Source organism: Castor canadensis, chromosome 14 (assembly GCF_047511655.1).
Source record: "Castor canadensis chromosome 14, mCasCan1.hap1v2, whole genome shotgun sequence".
NCBI classification, from domain to species: domain Eukaryota; kingdom Metazoa; phylum Chordata; class Mammalia; order Rodentia; family Castoridae; genus Castor; species Castor canadensis.
In genome coordinates this window covers 17737247-17746396 of record NC_133399.1, presented here as the reverse complement: position 1 = coordinate 17746396, position 9150 = coordinate 17737247, and the positions used below count along the sequence as shown (strand labels likewise).

Here is a 9150-nt window from a genome sequence, read left to right as displayed (position 1 = left end):
TGTGTGAGCTTTCTGTGTATTTTTTCCGTAATGTTTTCATTGTGGAAGATGAATAAAGGGCACATAGACTATTTGGTGTCATTCTTAATTAACATTTTTGGTGTTACTGGAGTTTTGGCTCGGGGCTTCACACTTGCTAGGCAAGTGCTATACTGCTTGAGCAACACCAGAGCCTTTATGTATCATTTCTTCCTCATATATACTAATATACATTAATCACAAAATAAAAATGTACCAGTAAAAGTTCAAATATGATAATTTAAAGACATCACACCATGTTGTTTGGAACAGCTTCAAAGTTTGAGATTTTTCCTTTCTTCAACATCCAGTTCCTTTTCCCATTTCCAACATAATTTATGTTTTCATAAAATATATTTTGCTTAAAATTACCCTAACATATCTTATTTTAACAAAAACATGTAAATAAAAAGTATCAATTCGTGCTGATATTCTAGAAATTCTTTTAAAAAATGAAAAAGCACAGTGATTTCAAGGGTTGTGGTCACTTCCATTGATTCTGAAACAAATTAACAAATTTCCCTGTACTGTGAAATATAGAATAAGAAATCTTATCAGATACCAGCTGCTGTGATCCCAAAGACACATCAGTACTCTGGAGCTCAATGAATTAACACACTCTGGCACCTCAGAATCTGGAGAAAATGAGAACTAAAAACTGGGCAAAAGTGTTAAGAAAATTTGATTTCTGTGAAGCAGACATTTCAGAAAGAAAATGTAATAAAGACTGTGTTCACTTATTTCCTATCCTAATCCCTGGGAATATAGAATGAGCAGGAAATAATTTCCTTCTCAGACCAATGTTCTTTGGGGAAGTCAGGAACTGTCTCAGGACTTAGAGTCATGAGAGAAAATGTAATTAATGAGCACAGGGAACTAGAAATGCATCCCTGCTCTGGTGTTGTCTCGCAGTGAGCAGGCTTGTCCAGAACAGGAGTCAGTTCATTTTTGAAGTCCTAAGAGTCCTGAATCTGACTGGGGAATCAATGCTTCACTCCCTCCTGCTGTCTAATCTTGGGTAGAGGTTTAGTCTACATTATACATCATCCAGGAAGAAATCTAGACTTCCACACAAGTATCCCCTTCTCAAAGACTCCAATCCAGGTGAGTCTGAGACCCAGGTAGGTTATCTCAGAGATATTCAGCAAATAGAGATGATGAATTTAGTAAATGTCACCAGAGAATGAAGACAGCCATGCCCAGTGTCATGACATCACTACGTTTGTTGGCTTACTTAACTTGCATAATATTAAATAAGTTAAAAAAAGAAATAGATTTTAGATTCTGCAATTCATAGATTAGTGTTGACAATTGTGTGATGAGAATGGAAGCCCAGTTGGAGACTGAATAAAGAATTGGTGTAAAGTATTTCTTGTAAAAATTAGAACTTGTCCAAATTTGTTTCAATTAGCAAGTAGGAAATTGGTATCAGGTGTGGTGGGATTTGTAATGAACTGAGGAAATGTTTTCTTTAATTTTTAACATATAGGTTGTTTTAATCTGTTCACATAATGACTGAAAGACCTGGTGGATACTCTATTACAAAACAGTGTGTGAAACATACACCCCACAGTGTCTTCTTTCATGGTGGACATTCACATAAAAAAATAAGATCTTTGCTTCTTTAATGTCTGAGTGTTAACTTTTTTCAACACCCGAATTGGAAGTTTATGTTATTTCCTATTTTTCTTATATATATATATATGGTTATATTTCAGTAAGGATTGTGAGAAATTTTATGAATTTAGGGGGCAGTGCTGAGGTCAAACTTAGGGCTTTTCTCTTGCTTTGCAGGTGCTCTACTGCTTAAGTCACATCTCCATTCCTTTTTGCTGTGATTATTTTGGAGATAGGGTCTTCTATTACCCTAGGCCAACCCGGACTGCAATCATTCCAGTTTCAGCCTCCCAATTAGCTAGAATTATGGCATGAACCATGTGCCTGGCTAATTTTATGAATTTTATGGTTAAGGCAAAAATCCCACTGAGCAACAAGCAAACACCTAAACAATGACAGGCAGGAGCTTAAAACAGATCTTGCTAAGAGAAGGGCACTAGTGGGAAGTGTAGAGTAAATGAGGAAAGTAAAGAGGGTGAATATGGTTGATTCACTTTTGATATAAGTATGAATATGGGGTATTGCATCCTGTTGAACTCACATAGAAGGGGACTAGGTAGACAGGAGAATAATGCAGGGAATGAACCAATTCAGTTTATAATATATGTATATATGGTAATGTCACCATGAATCCCCCTGAATAACTAATATTAAGTAACTAAAATGTATTTTAAAGAAATTAGGACAGGAAGGTAAAACAGGTCCTGCCCAGGGATGGGGACCCATGGGAAGTGGAAGGGCAGAATTATGGAAAGGGGAAAGGAAGACAAATACGCTGGGTGTATTTTGTATTGATACATGAAAAGAGAACAATGCAAACTATTGAATTTGTTCTGAGAAGGGGGAAAGATGTAGGAGGGAACCTAGTTAAGATACATGGAAAAAGCTTATGTAAATGTCACAGTGTATCCCCTGTACAACTATATTAATAATAAAAAAATTCAAAATGTATCCATAAATCATACTGCATATTCATCCTGCTGCTGTAATTAAAATTTGGAGTTTTTCTGCATCACTAGTATTAAAATTTTTCCTTCTATACCTTTAGTTATCTTATTTCACTTCTGTTTTCCTGATTAGTAGAGTTTTACTTTTGTGATTGGTTCCAATTTTGCAAAAGCAGTCATCTTCTGACAGCTTATACAACATATTTTTAAATTCGTCTCAAGATCACCTACATCTTTTGTAAGCATCTTTCCACATATGAGAACTTTATCACCTGGTTGGAGATTCTATTTCTGGACAATGGTATAAATAACTGACATGACAGGGTCAGTGTGAGAAATGAGTATGGTAATGCATGTGCTGCCTTAGCTTGGGGCGTGGTGAGAAATCAGGAAGGGAGCTGGGAAATTCTGTAATTATGGTTTCAACTAATTTCATTATTTTTCCCTGGATCTGTGTACAGGGTTACAAGCATATTGGAGTCATTTTAAGTTTATACAGGGTGAAATTACAACTTTAGATAGTGCTTCTTCCACTGTTTCAAAAAGAGTATATTTTTTCAAATTCTATTTCCATGCTTTTGTCAGTTAAATTTTAATTAGAGATTCATCTTTCATTATTCACTTACATTCTTGTTTTAGATATTTTTCATTGAGATATTCTTTGAGGTTTTCATTCAAATCACTGAATGCAGTTGCTTTGCAGCCATTTACTTATCTAATAGTTTTCTGTTGCACAGTCTTATTTTCTTGATTAGTATAGCTCTAATTTTTTAATCTTTTGAAAACACATACTGAGCAAAGTCCTTAAGTTCCCTGCTCAATTGAATCTCACATTATCAATGTAGAAGACAACAAATAAATGCATGCTTATGACAGCAGCCCCATAGCAATCACATGAACTCAGAGCATCCTGAGAGGCACAGCATCTTACAGATCCATCCTCAGAGCACAGAAGCCTGAGATCACAGGTCTAAACTGGTAATAAAGCTTTGAACTTATTGAGTTCATCTTGCTAGTATTTTCTTCAAGATGGTTGTTTCTGTGTTCTTCAAAGACTTTATCCTATAATTTTCTCTGCTTGAAGAGTCGTTGTCTAACCAAATTGTGAATCTTATAATCCAGACAGCAAAAGGCTAACCCACAAAATTGAAGAAGGAAAGATCCACCTTGACATACAGGATGCATGTAAAATCACCTGTATGTGAATAGTGAGACTCATAAATAAGTGGAATGGAAAGAATGTTGGTATTGTGGTGTAGAAGAAAACAAAAAGTAGGGCTATTTCTTAATAAATTTAAAGTTAAATAAAGTGATTAATTTTTAGAAACCTGGTCGTACAATGTAGTTCAGGGAGCTAACAATATGATATTGTGTATTTCAACATATGTTACAATGGATGGTGTCACAGCACACGTCTGTAATCCCAGAGGCTGTGGCAGGATAGACCATGAGTTCAAGTCCAGATTGGGTTACCTAGCAAGACACTGTCTTAAAAATGGAAAAGTAGAAGTAGAATGACTTCTTTCTCTTATTTTTAAACATTTTCATTAGTGTATGGTAGTTATACAGAAGGTTTAAATTGTGGCATTTCTCTATATGCCTGACATGTTCCATACTTTGGTTCAGCCCCTCCATCATTCTCCCTCTTGCTCCACTACCTTTTATAAAATGACTGACAGAGTGAGGAGGTGGTTCTCCTCTGTGTTGTGTGTGAGTGAGTGAGTGAGTGAGCGAGTGAGTGAGTGAGTGTGTGTGCAGGCACTTGCTGTTGGTGACTTCCCCCTCCCCTTCGCCCCTCCCCCTCCCCGCCGCCGCTGCAGTGGCCGCTCCCTGGGCCATAGATGAGCGATAACGATGACATCGAGGTGGAGAGCGACGCTGACAAACAGGCTCATCATAATACACTGGAACGAAAACGTAGGGACCACATCAAAGACAGCTTTCACAGTTTGCGGGACTCGATCCCGTCACTCCAAGGAGAGAAGGCATCCCGGGCCCAAATCCTAGACAAAGCCACAGAGTATGTCCAGTATATGCGAAGGAAAAACAACACGCACCAGCAAGATACTGATGACCTCAAGCGGCAGAACGCTCTTCTGGAGCAGCAAGTCCGTGCACTGGAGAAGGCAAGGTCGAGTGCCCAACTGCAGACCAACTACCCCTCCTCAGACAACAGCCTCTACACCAACGCCAAGGCCAGCACCATCTCTGCCTTCGATGGGGCTCAGACTCCAGCTCAGAGTCAGAGCCTGAAGAGCCCCAAAGCAGGGAGAAACTCCGGATGGAGGCCAGCTAAGCCGTGTGGGGCAGCCAGCAATAAAAACTGCCTTGTCTCCTCCGTCTCTCATCCTCCTCTCAGTTCATCGTTAGAAGCCCCAGAACCATTTAAGAGACTCATTTTTTCTTTCTTTTTTTTTAATTTTTATTTTTACATAGAAGCTCTTGGACAATAGTTCTCGTTCTCTTTCCCCATACCACTTTTTTTAAAAAAATGTATTCCCTTCAGGGATTCCCTGTCCCTTCCAGGAATTTTTAAACCAAAATACCCCAACTTGGCAGCTTTTTCTGTGGAGGACAGACGGACAGATGGCCGGACCTGAGCACATGGTGTCCTGCCCACCCCACCAGCTCCTCCAGCCACACTGGGCCCATGCCTGGAGGATGCCTGCCCTGCCAGACCTCTCTTGGTCCCCTCACTTCTAATTGATAGACTTTGTGAATCTGTGAACTGCTCTACTTTGAGAAAATGACCAGGTTGGGATGATCAGAATCACCCCCTCTCCTTTGTGAGGATTTTTTTCTGGAAAGGTATTTATCACTTCTGTTTGAAGACAAGATCCTTGAAGAAGTTTGTGGTGTAGAAGGAAAGTGGGGACAGATTTGCCGAGTCCTTGGCATGATTCACTCACTTCTCCCAACCATCTGATTAAATCTTCATCACCTGCCTTGTGGAGGACCACATGACACTTGTGGTATGTATAGGAGACAGCAGCAGTGAAGCAGCAGCTACCAGAGAGTGGTAGGGGTGGATATTTGGGGGGTGGGACAGGGAGGGAGCCTTGGGCTGGGTAGAGGTTTTGTATTGAGGGCCAGTGATGATGTTTTGATATTTATTTCCTGCTACTGAAATTTGAATCTGAGTGAATTGTGCCTATTTCTGATGATGTCGATACTGCAAAGCGACAGATTCATAAAGTAATGATCAAATCTTCCTTTCTTTTCATGTGTATTTCTAAGAAATAGATCCATCTGATTTTGTATGTAAATACCAAGAGCAATTTACCTGGTACTAAACCTGCACCCCCATGTGGCCCTTTCCTTATTCTCCCCACGTCCTCCCCTGTCCTGGAACCTGTCTCCATTGTGTGATCCAGCCCTGGTTCTGGCTGTGGTCAACAGATCCCAGTGAAGGGCTTTGTGTCATTAGGCCGCATTTCTTTGTCTTTTTCCTACTCTGTTCCCTGCATTTGCTGATTTCTAGTGTATTCTGTGTAGTCTCAGTCCGTGTTTGATTCCATTGCATGGAAATAAAAAGTATGTTGTACATACTGCCGAAGAATTGTCTTCAAGTTAAGGCTTCCCCCTTTACTATAAGACTATAAATAAAAACTTATTTTGTCAAAAAAAAAAAGACTAACGGGTTTCAATGTTCCATATTCACATATGTGTAGAGAATACATGAACCACATTCACCATTCTTAACCTCTTCATTTACCACCCCCCTCCCACTAGTTCCCTTCACCTAACATGACCTGTTTTACATTCTAGTCCTTCACTAAGTGTTTGTTCATTGTTCATTAGAGTTTTGCCTTGGCATTTTACCTACAAATATATTGTACTTTACTTTTCCATATCCTTTTCCACCTCTTCTGTATAATGCAACAGCTTTCAGTGCGTTTCATCATATCCTGTTCCTGCAAACTTGTTATGTATTTCAACATTATTCACTTTCCATCATTCTGTTCTTTTCTTCCTCCCTTGGTATCCACACCTAATTCTGTGCATCCTTGAGCATGGGAGATCTTTCATTTTCTAATATCTTCTTAAGTTTCTTTCTTTAGAGATCTACTATTTTTATTGTAGAGGTCTTTCAGTTCCTTTGTTCAGCTTATTTCTAAGTTCTTTTTTTTTTGTGGTTATTATAAATAAAATTGTTTCCTAAATTTTTCTGTCTCTTCATTTTGGTATATAGCAAGCTACTGATTTTTATGTACTGATTTTTATATTCTGTACCTGTCCTGAAGGTGTCTATGATGTCTAGGAGTTTTTTGGGTGAAGGTTTTTGGGTCTTTTTAGTATAATAGGGATAGTTTGATTTCTTTCTTTACTATTCTTATTCATTTTATTGATTCCTCCTATGTAATTTTTTTGGCTAGGAATTCCAACATTATGTTAAATAAGTGCATAGAGTGGACACCCTTGTCTTGTACCTGACCTTAGAAGAAATTGTTTCTATTTTCCCCATTTAGTATGATGTTGACTATAAGCTTATCATATATAGTTTTTATTTTGTTGAGGTACATTCCTTCTATTCCTAGTTTCATCATAGACTTCATCATATAAGAATATTGAATCTCGTCAAAGGATTTTTTTGGTCTTTTGAGATGATCATGTGATTTATGTTCTTTCTTCCGTTTATATACTGTGATAAATTCATTGCTTTTTTATGTTGAGCCACTCTGCATCCCTGGAATGAAACCAATGTTCACATGATTTTTCTGAAATATTGCTGAATTTGGTTGGCCTTGGATTTAACTGAGAAATTTTGCACCTAAGTTCATTAAGGAGATTGGCTTACAGTTCTCTTTGTTTGTGGTGTCCTTGTCCAGTTTTTGGATGAGTGTAACATTAGCTTCATAGAATGAGTGTGGTAATGTTCCTTCCCTTTTTGTTTCATGGAAAAGGTTCAGGAGCTTTGGTATTAGTTCTCCAAAACTCTGGGTGAATTAAGCAGTCAACCCATTTGGTCTTGGTGGTCTTGGGCTTTTATTTATGGGAGACTCTTATTGCTGCTTCAATTTCATTGTTTGCGATAAATCTTTTTATGTGGTTTATGTCCTCTTGTTCAAATTTATGACAGTCATATGTATCTAGATTCATTTAGATTTTCCAATTTATTCAAGTATAGATTTTTGAAGTATTTTCATTGATATTTGTTGCAATAGCCCACTTTTCATCTCTAATTTTACTAACTTGGGTGTTCTCTCCTGCTTGTAGTCAGATTTACTAAGGGATTATTAATTTTAGTTACCTTTTGAAGAACCAACTTTTTGTTTCATTGATTTTGTCTCTGTTTCATTGATTTGGGCCTTTATTATTGTTCTCTCTCTCCTTGTATTAATTATGGGGTTAGCTTATTCTTGTTTTCTAGGATGTTGAGATTCAGCATTACATCATTTATTTGAGATCTCTCTGTTTAGCCAATGTACATACTCATAACCATAAACTTTCCTCTTAGCACTGTGTTTGCTGTGTTCCATATCTTCTAGTAGGTTGTATTTCATTTTCACTAGATTTAAAGAACTTTCTTCTGTCCACCTTTATTTTTCCTCTCACTCACTGGTGATGCAGCAATGTGTTGGTCAGTAAACACGTGTTTGAATATTTTTCCTGTTTCTTTTGTCATTGAGTTCTAGTTTTATTCTGCTGTGATCAGATGTATACAATTAATTGTTTCAGTTTTTTAATATTTGTTACAACTTGCATTGTGTCATGATATAAAATCTATTTTGGTGAAAGTTTCGTGGCTGCTGAGAAGAATGTGTCTGTGCAGTTGCCAGACGAAGTACTCTGTAGATGTCTGTGTGGTCCATTTGGTCTATGCTATAATTTATTTCTGAATTTTCTTTGTTTACTTTTTGTCTGGATGATTTATCTATTGTTGAAAATGAAGTATTGAAATCTGCTACTATCATTGTGTTAGGGTCATTCCCTACTTTTAAGTACAGTAGAGTTTATTTAATGAAGTTGGGTCTACCAATATGGAGTGCATTTAACTTAACAGTTATTATTTCCTTTTGATATATTTCTTCTTTTTTCAGTATGGAGTGGCCTTGTCTTTTCTGAATATTTTAGGTATGAAATCTACTTTATATCAGTATGGCTACACCTCCTGGTTTTTGAGGTACATGTGCTTGGAAAATATTTTTCTACCATAAGAAAATGTTTGTTTTCATCAGTGAAATGGGTTTCTTGTGAACAACAAATCATCAGGTCTTCCACTTTCAACCAGCTCACCAATCTTTCTCTTTAATGGAGAAGTTGAGTACAGTAACATTAAGTCTTAATATTGAGTAATATGTAATAACTCCCACCACATTTGCTCTTGTCTGTGCCACTGGTTCTTTCTTACTCTCCTTTCCACTATCTGTTCATCTCCTAATATTTATTTATTACCATCCTTTCATGACATTATGTATCTTCATCTTCTGTTTGTGAGATTCCTTCCAGTACCTTCAGCAACGCTGGTTCAGGGATGATAAATTGCTTTATTGTCTGTTTATCACTGAAGGATGTAAGTCCTCCTATACTTATGAAAGATAAATTTGCTGGGTAGAGTAACTAGTTT

General features: G+C 37.4%; 1 pseudogene; it reads left to right on the top strand.

Moving 5' to 3' along the window:
• Positions 1 to 4379: 4379 nt before the first annotated feature.
• On the top strand, positions 4380 to 4993 carry LOC141416352 (protein max pseudogene; annotated as a pseudogene).
• Positions 4994 to 9150: the final 4157 nt, after the last annotated feature.